Raw genomic sequence first — 18,425 nt, 5'->3', positions numbered from 1 at the left:
AGACCTGGGACTACATGGTTCCACTAACTTTCAAGGAAATAAAGGCTCATGAGTGCCAATATTATTGCTGAAAACAAGATCTAAGTCACTTAGATCTTTGAAATTCAGACACAGCTTTCAGTTACATACTCAAATCACTAAAGCATGTACAATAATAGCATTATTAATGTGTATAAATATCCACTTAATGAACACACATGTTCACATGTATTTCATTGAATTGAATTTTATAGTAGCTTTTGCACACTATCTGCTTTCTCTGTTTGTTTCTGGGACTGAGCTAAGACACTGATTTAGAGTTTCCTTTTCTGCACTTTTTTTGTAACTTTCTTAGGATAAATTCTCCTATTTGCTCACACCTCAAAATTATGCTCTTACTATATATATATAAAACCTGTCATTTCGGCTATTTTCTAATATAATCCAAACACTTTTTAAAAATAATCTGATAAAATAAAATGCTATTCCAAAATAATTGTTTTCAAAACTAGGATACTTTTTATGAGGAAGAGATCTGCTGAGAAAAGTGTGCTGTTTAACGCCCACATACACAGATCTGCCCTTATGAGTTGTATTGATTTCAAAGGATCTGTTTGGAGTGGCAGGCTTATACAGAAAGGCTGGAACATCCTGTCATATGTGATTTTCTTGCCTCCCAGTACTCACTGCAGATGCACTTCTGTTGTTTATTCAACACTTGCACTATATTTTATTGAAAAACAACCCCAAATCAAACAGTAATTTATTATACTACTTTTAAAGAGAATATATTTTAAAGTTTTTGGAGCAAGAAGACTTTTTGATTAGTACCAAAGCACTACAATCTAGCTCAAAGACTTGGCCTTTATCTTGCAGCTATGCTACAAACAAGGAATAGGATAAACCAAGATACACTTGAGATGCAGGTATTTGAAGAACAAAGAAAATTGTGATTTTTCCATGGAAGATTCAAATCTTTATACATTTTAAGCCTCCACTTGAATCAATATCTAAGAGGCCACACCACTGACTTACACTCCAAATATTACACCTGCTTGTGTATTAGACAATTATCATGTCAAGAGAATATTTTGCTTTCATTTTTACTCCTGGCTCTGTCCTTGTTTCTGCAGATTGCATTGATTCAAAAGCCGGTGACCTTGGCTAATTTGTGGAGGACAATTAACACTCAAGCAAGAGTGTTTCAAAATCCAGCTACTGGTAATTTGCCAAAAGAAAGAACAAAGTAATAAAATGCACATTATGGTTAAAAAGAAAAGAAAACAAAAAGGGAGAAAGAAAATGGAGCAGTGGGGGGCAAGAGCTGCCTTCAAACCTGTGAAAGGAGAAAATACTAAGATAAACTGAAGCAGGTATCAAATACACTAAATGCCTAAGCAGTGAATTGGTTTTTTTTGAATCCTTGACAAACTTGCATGGGAATCTGGGAACCAGAGAATATAAGAAACATAAAGGTGCTCTATTTGTGGTTGCTTAAAGAATAAAAAATGCCATGTATGCAGCAGAAGCAACCTGGTGAAATATGAAAAATATGTTACTATTTAGCATTATGAGCAATGTATTCAAAGTATTGGTGGCATAAGTATTTTCTCCCTGTTTAAGCTGGGGCAAAACATATAAAAAGATAACAAGAGATACCCTAAATCCACTTCTATTTCTTCTAAGACTTTAATAAAAGGAAGAATCCTTCAACAGAACCATAGCCTAAGTCCACCTTTCCACCACTTTTGGAAACCTAATTTTGAACTTTACTATCTTCATGTTTGCCAAAATTATTCTACACACGAGTTTTGCCGGAACTACTTCATTAGAAATTGCTAAAGAAATTGAGCTGCTTTATAAAGTACTTAAACCACCTGCACAGTCTCTGCTTTACAGGGGTCTTACAGATCATCTCAGCGGTGAACAGGTCAAACTCAAGTTTCAGCAGGGGATGGGCTAGGGAGGAAAGGGTCAACAGAAATTCTTTATGGCAAAGGACCATAATTTCAATAATGACTTGGAAGATATTAATTTCACAAACAAATCACCCTGGATGACAAATCCCTCACTTAAATACATTTTAACTAGTCAAAAGCACACCCACTTTGAAAGTATAAAAATATTCTGAGACTGGTTAGGGCTACCCACATATTAACATCATATATTACAGTTGTTTCAAATGAAGATTTTCAAATTACACCAACAGGATCTTTTTTGTGGGTAGCTGTATTGTGCTGGAGATAGACCTTGGAGAGCAGACACTTCAGTCGAGAAGGCTGCTGTGAAGGATGACCCTCTTCTACCTTTCTTTCTTATTTTCATTTTTTTCATAGTCAGCAGAACTCTTTAAGCTCATCACATTACACAATGACATGAGGCAAAGAAGAAAATCTGTTTTTTTCAGGATGCTCATACACAAGCCAAAGTCTGTGGTTTTCAATGCACCCCCAAATGAAAATGAGCCCAACAGTCCCACTTCATAAGCAATAAGAAGGCAGGACAGAGAGCAGAATGACTTTCCAAAAACTGCACAAGTTTGTTGACAGATGGAAGCAGAATCCACATCTCTTTGCAGTACTCTAATGCCTTTCTCCTTGCCTGAACAAGTGGGCAAACTGAAATGCCACAGAGAACAGCTTGCAGTGACCACTACCCCTCATTATCCTGTTCCCTCATAATCACCCATTTGATTTGGAACCCAGAAATGGCAGCAATGGCAAGGGTAAGAACTGTCCTGCAGTTTTGGGACTTTGTGTTGATAGAAAGTAGAAAAGATGTGAAGACTGATCTCAAGCCTCCTTGTGTTGGGTTGCCATATATTCTGGGACTTTGGCAAAAACCTCAGTCTCCAATGAATTGTCATGGACTACAGCTTTATAAACCTGAAGACAAAAGTCACCAAAATCTTCTTGACAAACCTCAAAACCACTGTCTGACCATGACTTACATAACCTTGTTGAGTACCAAACCTGGTCTGCAGTGTTTAAATCACACAGGTCTGAACTGCAAGAGTGGGGGAACAACAGAATGGAACATTTTTAGGGGGAAAAAAAAAAGTGAGAGAATATGAGAAAATTTACGTGTTTTTCTCACATGGCACAAGGGCCTCCTCACTTTGCCCTCTTTGGCAGTCCAGTTGAAAGGCTTGAAGTTGTTCTTTTGGCTCAGTTGAACTGCTACTTTATTTTCTTCACAGTAAACTTGGAAATATCTGAGTTTTACAAGAGAAAAATAAACCAACAAACTGCAATTCTGTATAATCCCAGCATGGAAAAAATTTTGGAAGTCTTAACATTTTTTTTTCATTTAAACACCTGGGAAAAGCAGTTCCAAATTTTTAATTCAGCCTTATGGTAACAACTGCAGAAAGAATGACTGAAATGGAAATTATTCTTATTCTGAATGCTTTCTTATTGTTCAAAACTAACTTTGTCTTACCAAGCAGATGTAAGAACATATATCTTTTATAAAACAATGTAGTTGCCCTCTCTTCCAGTGCACTGATATTTACTCATCAGTTTAATAACAAATACAGGCCTAAATATCATTTTGAAGCATTAAGCTTTATCCAGGGCTTTCTCTGGAAAAATTCTCCATTTCAGTCTCACATTTTTGGGTTACAAAGAACTGAACAAGTTGCTAAAGTTTTTGCTCAAGCTAATAAACCAGTCGGCTGGCATAATTTTAGAACAAAGTCTTGCATTTCTATGCAGCATCTTTAAAACTCCAACTTGCTCACAAGGACAAGAGCAGTCACGATGCAGTAACTTAGCCCAAAATAGGTATGCAAATGTTGGCTGCACTGGATCACTAAGCCACCTGCTAGAGGGTCATTTGCATCTACTTAAACAGAACAGGCTTTACTGGGATGCAGACTGATTTCTTAAATATCTATTAGGATCTAGGCAGGACAATTTTCATTTCTTAAAGAAAAAGGCCAAATTCCACAATCCACACACTACTGAGAATACTGAAGAGCTAAGAACAGAGCAGCACTAAGAACACCTGTATTCACAAAATCAAATAGTCTCCAAAATAACTGCCACAATCACTGTAAAGGCAGATGAGTTATCTAATGTGCTTGTAAGTGGGAACACAGCTCTCCCTGCACTGACAAGTTTAACACCCGAGCGTGCAGCAGCCAATCCAGGTGAACAAGCTTTCTGCAAGTTTGGAATCAGAAAGCTTTATCAAAGCAAAGGTATTTTTCTTCCTGCAAAGACAACAGAAGTGCACCCTGAAGTGCCAAGCACGGCAGTTTCTGTAATGCAGTACATCTGCCTGTGATCACCACTCCAGGATCTGAACTCTTTGGGCTGCCAACAAACAGTCCCACCACAGAAAAAGTTTGATTGAAGCATTTTCACTATGCAGGGTTGTGTCTGGCCCTGAATCTTCTCCCAGCTCTAGTTCATGTCAGTATTGCAATGAATCCATTAAAAACAGTGGACTTACAGCAACATAAGCCTATAGTCTCCCTGCCTCTGGTGGAGTCATTTTCTAAAACAGAGGTCACCACCCTTTGCTGGTCAGTACTGAGACCAGCAGAAATCCATACGTGCCACAGAAATGGCCAGTGACATTACTGCTGAATTTTCAATCAGAAAATTACAGGTATGGATAAGACAGCTACAGCAGAGACAGACCAGGCACCAACAGCTTTGTACCTCTTTAATATAAAAATTTTCCATAGAATAATCTTTCCTAAATCTCTCTGTGGGTCTTGTGATGTGCCATTCTGTGTAAATACTTCAGCAGGGCCTTTCTTTAGGGTGGTGATGTCTGATGAGGTGGAAGGGGGAGATCCTGGACACAACCAAAGCAATCTGAGACTTGCCTGTCATTGTTGATTGGGAGCTGACCATGAGAATACTGCTACAGGTTTTAGCATCAGTGTAGTAAAACTGTAACTAAATAACCAAAGTGCTAAGGAAGTGTAAAGTAAATGCCAGTGTACATCAGTCTTAAAAATAGACTCTTTAAAGAATTAGATAATTCAAGTATTGACACAGCTTTTTTACATAGCAATATGTTTTTCTTCCCTAACAGTATTTTTTTGCAGCAAATATGGATCTGTATGAAATATATCCAGCATGCAAAACCTAAAGGTGGAACATATGTGTCTGGTAAATAGCCTGTTACAAACTTATTGTATTTCAGGATTGTTCCACTTCAGTTTACAATTTGTTTTATGTTATTTTGAAACTGTTTTGGTAAAACTGGGATTAATTTAATACACATTTTATTAAAATTGTTTGCAGTAGGGTAAGACAAAATTATGAAGTACAGCAGACATCGAAGCACTGAGCTGCCTATAGTGTTTAGGACAACTAAAAACAAAGCATGTCAAACTGAAAATTCCACAAATTTCCTGATTTCCTGGCACCAGTCACTTTGCCTCAGATGCATGCTAGAGTGAAAGGTCTTTTATACAATGCAGTCTTTCCTTAGACAATATGATAGGTATATCATTTAATTATATCCATGCAGCCACTGTGTTCAAACAATAAAATTCTCAGTCCATCTCATTTTGTAAATATGCTAGAGCTGTTCAAGGGTTCTCTGAGCTCATGTGATGGGAGTGATGGCCCTCAATGGTCAAAAGAAAGGAAAATTCTCTGCTGGGATTTTTCCATCTGGTTTACATTGCAGTCCAACTTTATGGATCAAAGAAAAAGCATTTTCTCTTTCACCATGTTATCTAACATGAGCCAAAGTATTTTTGGGTCTGTTCAGTGGAAAAGAAAGAGAGCAGCACTTTATGGAAACTATCCCTATTTTTATTAGTTTCAAGTCACTTTTTAAAGTCATAATGTGTATTAATAGACATGGGCATGAGCCATGTGAATGCTGGTACAGAGAGCTGAACAATGAAATCTTTGCTCCATTTTTATTTGGTTCTTAGAAAAGCTGTGACTGCCATTCCTAGAAAGATAATCACATGGCTGCAAACTTAGAGGCAAACATAGGCAAAATTCTGGCTTTTTCATTCACAAATCAATAGCAGAGCTACCAAATTATTTTAGCTGTAAGGCTATCTAGTCTTTAAGACTTGGGCTGAAATAAAGGAGTCTAGAAGGGGTTTAGTCATACAAAGCTTTGACTTGGAGCCTTCAAAGCCAGACATGCTCTGCTTTCTTTCCATTCCTGACACTCTCTTCTAATGATTCTTAGTTATATCAACAACCCCTCTAAGTCATAAGTTCTGGTGCTCACATCTGGTTAGCTGGCACCTAACCTTGCTGCCAAGTTAGCAGAGTTGGGGTAGGGATAGAAAAAAGAATTCTAAAAGAGAGAGATAAAAACAAACAACAACAAAAAAAATCCAGTATGCAAGAAATATGGACTAGTCTGAACTTTCCAGGAATATAACAAATGAAATTATAGAATCATTTAGGTTGGAAAAGACCAAGCAATAGGACTAGAGGAAAGGGAAGTGACTGATGCACAGAAAGTTCCACGTGAATATGAGGAAGAACTTCTGTACTGTATGAGTGACCAGAGCATGTACTGCACTGGAACAGGTTGGCCAGAGAGGTTGTAGAATCTCCCTCACTGGAGACATTCCAGAACCATCTGGACATAATCCTGTGCCATGTACTTCAGGATGACCCTGTTTGAGTAGGGAGGTTGGACCAGATGACTCATTGTAGTCCCTTCCAACCTAATCCATTCTGTGATCACAAAATTCAACCATAAACCTAAAACTGCCAAGTCCACAACTAAACTGTGTCCTTAAGAGCCAAATCTACAAGCCTTTTAAATATCAGCAGGGATGGTGACTCCACCCTTCCCTGGACAGCCTGTTCCAGCACTTGACAACTCTTCCAATGAAGAATTTTTTACCCAATATTCAATCTAAACTTTCCCTGGTACAACCTGAGGCTTATTTCTCTTGTCCTGTTGCTTGTTACCTGGTAGAAGAGACCAACCCCCATCTCACTCCTATCTCCTTTCAGGTAGTTGTAGAGACCCATAAAGCCCCCCCATAGCCTCATTTTCTCTTCAGTCACTTCCCATATGATTCTTCACCAACTTTGTTGTCCTTCTCTGGATGCACTCCAGCACCTCAATGTCTTTTGTGTAGTTACATAGTCTTTTTGTGACAAGGTACAAAGTTTAAAAAACAACCCAAAAACTTCACTGCCAAATAAAACACCTCAAAACCACACAAATAAGCATAAAGCAGCCACAGTTTTTGTATTTTTTCCTGCCTCTTAGGGACTAGAGAGACTTTTAGTAGCTATAACTTTCCAGAGAATAAAAGTATGTCAGCAGTGCAGTCAAACACTTTGTTGTGGACTGCTTACAGTCTTTTAGTCACAACAGCATTTTAATGGGGATCAGAAACCCAAACTTTTTTAAACTTGCTGTATTTCAACTTGGAAGAAACAAAGATTAATTAGATGCACAGATTGTACCTGTCTGATCTTGGTGGGAAGATGGTGCAGGCAACAGTGTGCTCATTTTACAAAGTCTGAAGCAGTCCAACCTTGCAGGAGATAAGGTGCACATGTGGAAGCAATGCAGTGTCAAACTGTTGGGAAAAAACTTGTCTGTCTGCAGGAGAACCAGACATTTTTATACCAGACTGTGAAAAGGGAAAAAACTATATCCTAAACTATTCCAAAGCATATATATTCCAAATAAAGGAAAATTTAGCTAAGGCAAGGAAAAAATATCAGAATTCAAGAGCTAGATACTTCCACTGATTGGAATATTATGTTGGATTTAGATGAGATGATTATTACAAACAGGACATGACTACATTGATTAATGTGACATCTGAATCTAAAATAAAGATATTGCAGAGAAAGTTGACTCATGTGGAATACAGATGGGTGAAACTTCAGGCAGCCTCCCTGTAAGGGGAAATAAAGTCCTGAAGAATAGAAAAGTTTGCAATTGCCTATGGAAATGGAATATCTATTCTTGTATTGAAAACATACCAAAGTGTATATTTCACTTAAAGACATTATAGTGCAGAGGATGAGAAAACCTCTTGAAAACAGGAACCATTTCTGTAGGAGGAAGAAAACAGAGCACAGCTGTGCATGATAGCTGATGTGCTGTAACAATGGGCTGCCACTAAGAGAAGAAGGCCATCCTTCCCCATCTTCCTTTGGGGCTGCAGTTTCTGCTGTCATCCCATGCAAATGTCCAGCTCCATCAGTTCGGCTTGTTCATCTCCAGCAGAACTAGTTGCTGTTGTGGGGGATTAGTGTGGTGTTGAATTGCTCCCTGAATCAGTTCCTGCCTTGACCAGATATTTAGAGCTGTTTACTGTAACCAGATTGTGCACATCAGGGAATGGCAGGGAGAAGAACCACGTCTTCTGGTGGCAGCCAACAGTTACACCAAGTTCTGGACAATGTAAAACTTGGTGTAGGCAAGAGAACACTAAAGGAAGAGAAATTGCCAGCAAGCCAAGTAGCATAGACACTCCATTATTGTCTGCTTTTAAGTGGTAGAAAACTTATTTAAATAAATCCATTGTTGAAAACTTGGTTTAAAACAGGGCAGACACAGTGAAAACAGTCTGAAATTACACATACTGGTATGTGCAAACAAATGTTAAATCCATGGTACAAACCTGGCCTGGGACTTCTTGGTGATGTTGATCCAGGCTAGTGGTCCTGCATTGCTCTTGTCACTATCCAGATCTCCAGAATATGTGATACATAAATTCTATATTTAATACCTTTGACAAACCAGCTAAGCATAATGTCACACATTGGATCACAATTTGATTGTTATGTTTTGTGACAGCTGTGATTTGAATGATATTACTTCATAAGCAGGGAATTATAATTAAGTTGTCTCAGGAAAAACAGTGTCAACATTGTTCAAATAACATTTTAAAAACATGATAAGCTAAGTTTACATAGGTAGGGAGTATTAACCTGCAGGACAACACATCTGGGACTATCACTTGTTGAAATCCCGTTGAATAAAAGTCTGAGAAATATCACTCAAAATAAGAGCATTGTAAGTTCTTGCAAGTACAATGAGACAAAGGGAAGCAATACAGGCACAGGTCTATGCACACATAGTATCTAAAACACAGCCCTCATCCTAGAGGCCTCAGTATCTCATGAAGCTGCTTCTGTGAGTTGACTGTTCTAGTCCTGGATACAGCTCAGGCGTCTGTCTTTTAACTTCTGCATGGCACTGGGGTTTAGCTTCCAAAAGTAGTATGGGAATTGGAGCAGCTTTTCTGAGCAAATTAAACAATGACTTGAGACAGGGAGGTGTTGCAGGAAAAAACCCCACACCTAAACCAGATGAGATTGAGGTGAAAGTCAGTGTTTGAAGAAAAGAGTTAAAGTGTTGAAGAAAAGAGTTAAAAACATATAGCCAGCATTTAAATTCTGTGCACCTGTGACAGGAGCAGGGGAACTTATAATGAGAGGCTTCAGGTTTTTGTGAGTCCCTGGGCATTCACATATTATTACATGCTGAAAAAAATAGCAAACCATGAATCTAGAGAGAAAGAACATTTCTCTGGCAGCTGCTGCATGAGATAATTTCTAAAGGAACTCTATAATCCTCAGTGGAGAGGCAAAGGGAGCCAAAGGAGAAGAAAAATTATATCTGAGAATGGCAGTGAATGTAGATGGAACTAAGAAAATCAGCACACTCATTTGGTGTTGCTTCCCAATAGAGCACAATCACGATCATCTTGGGGTGAGATGTTTTGTTCAGGTCTTGAAAGAGCAGAATACAGGAAATAAAGGAAAATGGAGTTCTTCACTAACCCCAGGATTAGAAGACTTAGAATAACTCATACTGTATTGAATGTGAGCTCCTCTGCTGCTTATGGAACTGCAGAAGAGAGTTTAATGTATTCACTTGTTTAACAAAACTGCAGATTAAAGTTTAATATATTCTTCTGTCATGCATACAATTAAGCCAAAAATTTGTATCTGATTGTGAATTGTTTACTAATGAGACTAATAATTACCTGCCATATCCATTTGAGACAGGCCAGCAACTACATAGTCTGTCTTCTGGCTAGATATGTGAGAATAATTTGCAATCGGAAAGGATGTCTTAGAAAGCATGATTGTCTTGGAGTAAGTTGGCAGTGGATAGAGAGGCAGAAGTTTAAAAAAGCATTAGACATTTCAGACATGTAAACTTTCCTTGTGAGGGCAGTTTACATTGCCTGATATGTCCTTTTGTAAAATATTAGCTTCATTGGCTAGAGGCCCAATTCTTTGGTCACATTCAGAGACAGCTCTCATGTAAGAACAGACTGGGACAGAGAGGATGAGAATCAGTTATTGATGTGTGTATTTTGGATGATATGAACAGCAATAATAAAAAATAAACCAATTTCATTCCATGAAATAAATATCACTGCCAGCTTATTGCAGATACTTGTGGACAAGATGCTCAGCAGATGTGCAAGTGTATAGTGTTACTGACTTCAGTAGCACAAACAAAATTCACCCTGTGCAGAGCAAAGCCTTGAAACTTTGTAGTTAGCAAGTTTAACTTCTGTGGAGGTTTGAATGAATAATGCTCACATTGCTGAGCCTTTTCCAGAAAGCAAAACATGGGGCTAAACTAAATATTTTTAAATTAAATGAATGATTACCCTCCAAAAATAGGTGCTTTTTACAGAGTAGAAGTTTTACTTCAGCTAAAAGAAACCTCACAACTCCAAAACATCTCTCCAATGAGGCTGACAAAGGACGTATTCCTGTATTTCTGGATATGTAGCTGGCCTGCTACATATTTCATTCTGTTTTCTGTTGCTGAGGAATTTTATTTGGCATATGAAGTGGTTGCTAGCAGCCACAAGTAGCATCCCTGCCTGATAGGAAGGGCTGTGTGCAGAGCTGTGCTGCCCCATCCTCAGATGGCCCCGAGCTTGCAGTGGCGTGGGCAGACTGCCCTGGCAGTGCCTACCACCCTTCCATGCAGGTGGGCTCCGGGCAGCCACGGGGACTTGCCACAGGTGAGCAAACCAAGGAGCAGCTCAGCCTGTGAGCCTGTCCTAAGGGAACCCCAGGGAGTGCTGAGGGTCCCTCCCTCTACCAGCCATTGGACCTGGCAGTGCAGGTTTGGCACCAACTGCCAGGGAATTTATGCCTTGGAAGAGTTAAAATGCACTGACACAATTTCAATCATCCAGGACAAGACACAAAGCCATTTTTGTGAATTGTTAAAAGCCTCACAGGGGTTGAAGTCTGCAGTTTTGGAAGGTACCTGGCTGCCCAGCACAGGGAGGTAACACAGCTCCTCACTAGGTCATGCATGATCCCACAAACTGTAGAGCAGCTCTGGCAGTAGAGCTGCTCCATGTCTAGCTAGGCAGGCCAGATGTTTGTGCTTTACAGCCTAAAACAGCAAAGACATGAGGCCAGCTGACTGCAGGCAACAACACGTCAGCATCCCAGACCAGATTTGGGTTTTGTCTTCAGTAGACATTCAAGGTGTTTGTGGCAGTTTTCTGTCTTGAAGACAAAAGCTTTTTCCCAAAGGATTGGCTGATCAAGCTGAATCACCTGCTTTGGACTATACCCTTAAGATGACCTTCATAACTTGCTGAAGCAAAAGGGATAATTTTTTCCCTTGGAAAATTTAAAAGAGGCAGTTAACCTCAGCCATGTGTATCTACATTACAAGTATATTTTTACTGCATTATTGAAGCCTGCTGCATAAATTACACTTTACAATCCTTTGCCAGAAGCTCAGGGGTAGGCTAATTTTAACAAGTCATCATCACCATCATCTCATCTCTTCCTTATGGGCTGCACAAATTTTTAGGGGATAAATTCACCACAGCAGTCAGAGTTCTATTTTTTAAGCTTAAAAAAACCCCAACGAAACAAACAAGCAAAGAAACAAACAAAAAAATCCCAAAAACAAGCAAACAAAAAAAACACCCCAAACCAACCAAAAAAAAATCCCAAAAAACAACACAGAATTATATAATTACATAATTCAGAAACACTTTCAACTCATTACTATACAGAAAAAGCAAATAAAAAGCTCAAGTTTAATGTGCTCAGAGTTCTTACTTCGGAAAATTGCTTAGTACAGAAAACAGCAATGCAAGAAAAGGCCATTTGGGCTTTAAGGCATGACTCAGAAGCCATGAGATATTGCTCCCTCTGCAAACTGACATGGGCTGCACTTTCCCTTTATGGTGGTGCAGGTGAGACTGGCAGCAGGTTAAGGATTACTCCAGAGAACAGAGCTAGCCATGGAAACCACAGCAAAGAAGGACTCCATCAAAAACATGGGGTTAATGAACCATGCAGCAGCACCTTGAGACTCTCATTTCATTCCAATGAATGCTTGTAACTGGGAATTAAAACCACCAGCAAAGCTAAAACCATGAAAGGAGGAAGAGATTTACACTCACCTGCATGGGGAGTTTTGAATCCCTCATTCCTTCAAGACAGACTCTTAACTCACCCAGCAGGAACTGTGGTTTGCCAGGATGCTTTAGCCATACAGATTTTCCACATGAACGCCCACTGCACATAATTTGTACTCCATGAGTGTTACCACAGGTGGGATCTGCAGACAAAAAAAAAAAAAAAAAAGCAAAGATGAACACATATTTAAGTAGTTTTTATTGACTTTTGCTTTTAACATGACCATTCTTTTTCAATAGTACAACTATGGGTTGGAATTTTTTTATTCTAAAGTTTGTATTGTTATTTTTGTTATAAGGTCTATAAAAATAATTCAGGTAGCTGCTACTTTTTGAAGTTCTTCCTAAAATTACAAAAAAAAAAAAAAAAAAAAAAAAAAAAAAAAAAGAAAAAGAACAAAAACCCAAACCCAGAGTCAGCTTCCTCTTTCTGTTTTACTTTTATCTTTGAGAAAATGAAAAAAAAACCATTCAACAGGTAAGATAACTTAAAGCATACGTCTCTGAGTTTTTGATTAAACTGTTTGCTCTTTCTGGCTTTGGAGGCTTGGGGAGCTGCAATTTGAAGCACTAGCTCCCATTTTATTCCAAAGCACTTTACCAGAAACTGTGGTCAGATCAATGGTGCTTTTCATGGGAATTCTGATTATAGCTTAGCACAAGAAATGCAGGTCATCTGGGGAGCAATGCTGTACAGAACTGAAGCATGAGACTGTCAAACTTTAAACATCATGAGGCTTTGCCAGAGGAGAGGGGACACAGGTTCATTCTGCCCCTAGTTAGAAGGAAATATTCCTAGTCTGTATGACAAACCATTTAAAAATATTTTAATATTACCATAAAATAATATAAAAACCATAAAATGAATCTGATTAAATACTTTTCTTCACCTGCCATTCTGTGGAATACACCTTCAGGCTTTTCACCCTAATTGGACATTTTACTTTTGAAATAATCTGGGTTTTCCAACAGACAGATAGTTCTCTTCTCCATGAGCTCTAAGGCCAGCTCATCTCTTTCTCCTTGACAGAAGTGGTAGGATGATGGACTCAGCATTCCAGCCAGGAAGCTGCTCTCCAGAGCAGCTGGAGACCCCATTGCACGTAATTTGAAAAGGCAAATAACGAGCTTTTCTTAATACATGTCTTTGAGAAAATCATACCTTTAATCCCCATGGTCACATCACACAGTGAACACTACCAACATGTCATTTAAAGGCATATTTTAAAGGAACAGATGAAAAAAAAAAGCATATCCAATAGGTAGTAAACCAGCTACATCAGTAAAAGGCTGGATTCCCATGACTGGGAGAAGGGGAGTTTTCTACCAAGGCTAAAAACAAGTTCCTGTGGCATCTGTGAAAAACATGGCACTGCAAGGAATCACAGTTCCCACATCCTCAACATGGCTGAGCAGCCACCCAAGTGATGGGCATCACACACCCAATTCCATGAGGAAAAAGTCCACAGAGTAGAAGTGTACAGTAACCACTAAAGGGCAGGGTGAGAAAGAGCTCTGTTAATGCACTGGCAAGACAAAATTGGCAGTTGTTACATCCCAATTATTTAGGCCTTTATGAACCAGGAGAATGAGTTTGACCTCAGATCTCCCATGGCAGCAGCATAGGGACCAGAGCACTAACAGGGCTGACCACCTTAATGTGACACAGAAGGAATTTTCCTGTCTCAAGTTTCAAATCAGTGGAATGTCCAGGATTGTTCAGGTCAGGAAAATGTTTCTTCCTGCCTTTTACTTCAATTTCAATATAAAGTAAGTGCAGAAGCTTCCAGCCTGGAGACACTTTGAGTGTATAACGTGTAAAGGTCTGTCTGGGACAACAGAATAATTGAACACAGGGATAAGAAAACAGAGATGGGAGACCTGACCAATTACAGATGTCAGAAAGGGGAGAAGGGTTACTGACCTATTTTTAATTTGTGAGAGTGTGAGCAGGCACAAGCGACAAAGATGTCTGGTCTGCTTTCTGAAGAGAGTAATAATACCCCATGAACAAATGTGATACAGCATTTCCTTATTTACTGAGAAATTGAGGCAGAGGTGGATTTCACATGACCTAATTGCTGATGCCTACAATAAGTCTTTCAGGGTCCCTGTAGGTAATAGAGAGAGTCAGATGCACATCCTAAGGGTCAGCCGGTTTATCTAAATTACACTCCTGCTATAAAACCCTTTCTCAATAAAGAAAACATCTCTGTCTCTATTAATAATGCTAGACTTAGGAGTGTAATCAGTGCCAGAAGTTTGATGCTGTTAGTACTACCAGGCTGTCTTTTCTTTGTAGTGTCAGAGCTGTAGAGCAGGATGATCTTTCTCTGATCTTTTCTAATGGTTTCTGTCTGTTTTCAAACAAAAGAAAAGCACAGGTTGTATCTAGTTTGAGATTAGATATCAGCACACTGGTACCAGACATGCAAACTGCAAACAGTAGTTTTACAAATAAAGACAAGGGAAATATTAATAAGCATGACAAAATCTTCTTCATGGGGGCCTACTCACAGAAGGGGTGTGCAAGCACAGGGCATCAATGGCAGAAACCAGCAAGGTAGCAAGTAATTTTCAAGCCTAAAATAAAGATAAAAGCCAAGTGGAAACATACCCCATAAAACTTCTTTAAGCTGCCTTCCTCCTAAGGAAAAATGGAGGTATTATCCTGACAAATTGTTATTGTGAAAAGTTCTGTAGTATTTTTATTCTTAAGGTTTCCTGTGTTAGAAAAACAGTTATTTATTTTCTCCTCATTTAGTTTACCTAACACAAAAATATTTAAATATAGGAGAAGAAAAAGGGAAAATAAATTAATAAGAAAGCACTTTAAGCTCTAGAAACATTTTTTCCTGCAGTGAACTCAGAGTGACCGAAGTTCGTAACATAAGTTGAGCATGCAATATTTTCCACTGCTTACAGTTCCCTTCTGAACTTCCATTTTGTGGGAATACTCTTGGATCATTGCTGACCTGTCTTTGGAAAAGGCTCACAGTGTATTTTGGCTTGGCTTCCTTCCATTTCTAGTCCTCTAAGTCTGTTCCCCATTTCAACATCTCTTATTGCCACATTGCCAAACACGTTACACAACCCCAGAGAAGCAATTTATAGGAATATTAGTAATTCATCTGTGACAAAACAAGCACTTTTCCCTTTTAACAGATCATTCTCTCCTGGGAATCATAGTTATGTAGATGTTTGCTCCCTTGTTTACAGCATTGCACTGGATGTGGTATTCAAACAGGCAAATGACCCAAAGCAATATAAACCTCTGAAAGCCAGTGCTCAGCAGCAGCTTTCAAAGCAAAACCTGGCTGGAAATATCCTGTGAAGACTTTTTCAACAGAGCCTGGAAGAGTCTCATGGATGAGTGTGTGATCTTCCTATAGCACATAAAATCAAACCAAATATGTGTAACAGAGATCCTGATTCCTTGTCTGTAGCCTGAGGCAGCACATCCTGATGAGTCCCCTCAGCACTCTGGGAATGTAACCCATCACCAAGTACAGGGCACTCTTAAAATGCCAGCAGATCCAAGGCTATGAAGCTACATAACTGAGCCCAGAAATGGAATTGCCCATAAATTATAAAAAGCTTAAAAAGCTTTGATAAAAGTACTGAAATTCACAAGTGTTGCCTGAACTTGTAAGCTCTGTTTACTAGAACATTGGCTCCCAGGAGATACTCCAACAGGCCATCAGTTTGCTAGGTCAAAGACCTTAGATTTCAGAATCTTATTGGAAAATTACATCAAATTAAATGTCAGCGTCTCTGGAAAAAGTCAGTCCCCTTTATGCGATCTTAAAACCTGAGCCACACCAAGACCTTTTCATCCATCTCTCTCACAAAACAAAAAGCTTCTGATTTGTAACCCGAAGCATGTTTTTCTGACCCTCAATTGTTCTTTTTACCCTGTTTCAAATATTGCCACTCTTGCAGAAGAGCTTGTCAGATGGAGTATCTACCTGCCAGAGTTTACAGTCTGACACATTAATGTGAAATAAAATCACTGACTTTGAATTTATGCATTGTTTACAACCTGCAGCTCACGATCACATTTATTTCTGCTTGACACTGACAAAGACCTCTGTAAAAAAAATGATGGCATGATTAAGGGCAGTAATTGTTCAAGCCATCTCCATGAATTCAACCATCAAGTCAACCCAGAGAAAGCCCTGCAGCTACACTCTGCTCTACCATGATCATATTAATCCTGCACCATGCAGTTTATATAATCTAACACCAAACTTCAGTGCACAACTGTTGTTAAGAGATACTCCAACTCTCCCAGGAATGAGAAAGAAATCTAGCAAGACCTCCTGAGCTAAGAAGCACAGCCAGGGCAGAGCAGTGAGCTGCTGAGGCTGATGGCTTTCTGACACCTAGGCGGTGGTAAAGCAGGTCTACTAAAAGCACCATGGCCACCCTCAGCTGTGACACAGAAGGAGATGGTCTCACAGACACAAAATGACATTTTTCTATGTAAGGCTACCCAAGCAATTCAACACAGTTTTCACTTAGTTCAGTATCAGATTTTATGTTTTTCTGAGCCAAACTGGTGAGCTCTACAATCTGTCAAGCATTGACACTACATGCCACCACAGAGAGAACTTTATCAGAAAGACTTACTCAGATGCAGGCAGAAATAAATCTCTCTGTCACTGGTGCCATACAGTTACCAACAACATCCTCAGCCTGGGAACATGCATACAGAATAACACCTACACACCTGTGCCTGGAGTGACAGATAGCATTCTCACCATGTGTCTGTCATTTCCTTTTGAAATCCTTGAGATATCACTGATGTCTTTTCTGGCTTCAACTAGCACCTACACTTCCAGGAAAACATCACTGCAGGGGCAGTGGGGCATTTTGCTACTGGGAGGCATGCAGTCACCAGCCAGCTTAACTGGACATTGCATCCATCACCTCTGCCTCATCTGAGAGCGTTTTGTCCCTGGTGATGTGCAGTTACTGCATGCATTTTGATCAGGTATCAACAGGAATGCGTGTGCAGGGACAGTGTTTGGCATGATGAGGCCTGAGTAGCTCGAGGGATCTAGTCCAGCCTGGAGCAGAGAAAGCAGCTTGTTACTGCACCACTGGATCCTTGCACTGGGAGATACAAGCTTCTCTTTACTTGCCATCTCTTTCAGAAGCAAAGCATCAAAAAAATTATTTTTTTAACAATCTTATCAGTAAAACTGAGGAGAAATGATGAAGCACAGGGCAGGGATGGGAGTGAGTGGCACAGGGAAGCAGAAATGTCATAAACTGCTCCCCACAAGGCAGCCAAATTGTGTAACACACCCCCAGCTTCTAAATGTCAGCACTAATGAGCAGGTTTTCTCCTGCCTCTGTGAGTTTTCCATCTTTCCAGGGCAGAACTGAAGGCTATGTAGGCAGTAACAAGGGAATGAGTAGGCAAACCAAGTGACAGATATTTGTCAAAAAAACCCCATGGACAGAAAATTCCCACATCTTCTTCAAGGATTTTAGTTGCTATAGAATCACAAAAATAGTATTAGGCTATAAAAGCACAGTAAGCCAATAACATTCACTGTCCAACCTGGAGCAGGGTAAACAGGAGAAAAACACAAGACTAAGGCCAGATCCACAAGCTATTGGGAGCTTTTGGCACAGAACAAAATAGGTTTGAGCCCTCCAGTGTGAACTTTCTGGGAAATAATAATGTTAATGAAAAACTGTCATGTCCAAACTCAATACTGAGATTTACTGATGGCTGTGCCAGCACAGTATGATCTGTCAATTTGTTGGCTATCACCAGCAACAAATACTTTGACTTTCTCTAGCAAGGACATTTTAACCACATTCAGGATGAAATACACCCTAACATAACAGGGCCTTATTAGATGTGTCATTGACAAACAGGAATAATTTTTGGTTTCACCTTTGGTAAGGGGTGATGGTATAGCAAGGCTGTTTGCAGCATTTAGTTCTGCTCCAAGACACTTCCTGCATAATTAGTGCTCTTGCACTGTGAAACTATTCAATTTATACCTTCCCTAGTGAGCAGGGCCATGTA

General features: G+C 39.4%; 1 long non-coding RNA gene across 2 annotated transcripts in view; it reads right to left on the bottom strand.

Annotated features, from left to right (window-relative positions):
- LOC120502684 overlaps nucleotides 1-18,425 on the bottom strand; it is a 111,689-nt gene that overhangs the window by 62,858 nt on the left and 30,406 nt on the right. For both annotated transcript variants that reach the window (XR_005627564.1, XR_005627565.1), the window contains one exon: nucleotides 12,362-12,519. This is a non-coding gene — a long non-coding RNA (uncharacterized LOC120502684). The remainder of the gene's footprint in view (nucleotides 1-12,361; nucleotides 12,520-18,425) is intronic.

The sequence above is a fragment of the Passer montanus genome, unplaced genomic scaffold (genome assembly GCF_014805655.1).
Source record: "Passer montanus isolate IOZ18808 unplaced genomic scaffold, ASM1480565v1 scaffold10, whole genome shotgun sequence".
Taxonomy (NCBI): Eukaryota; Metazoa; Chordata; class Aves; order Passeriformes; family Passeridae; genus Passer; species Passer montanus.
This window is presented reverse-complemented; position numbering and strand designations above follow the sequence as displayed.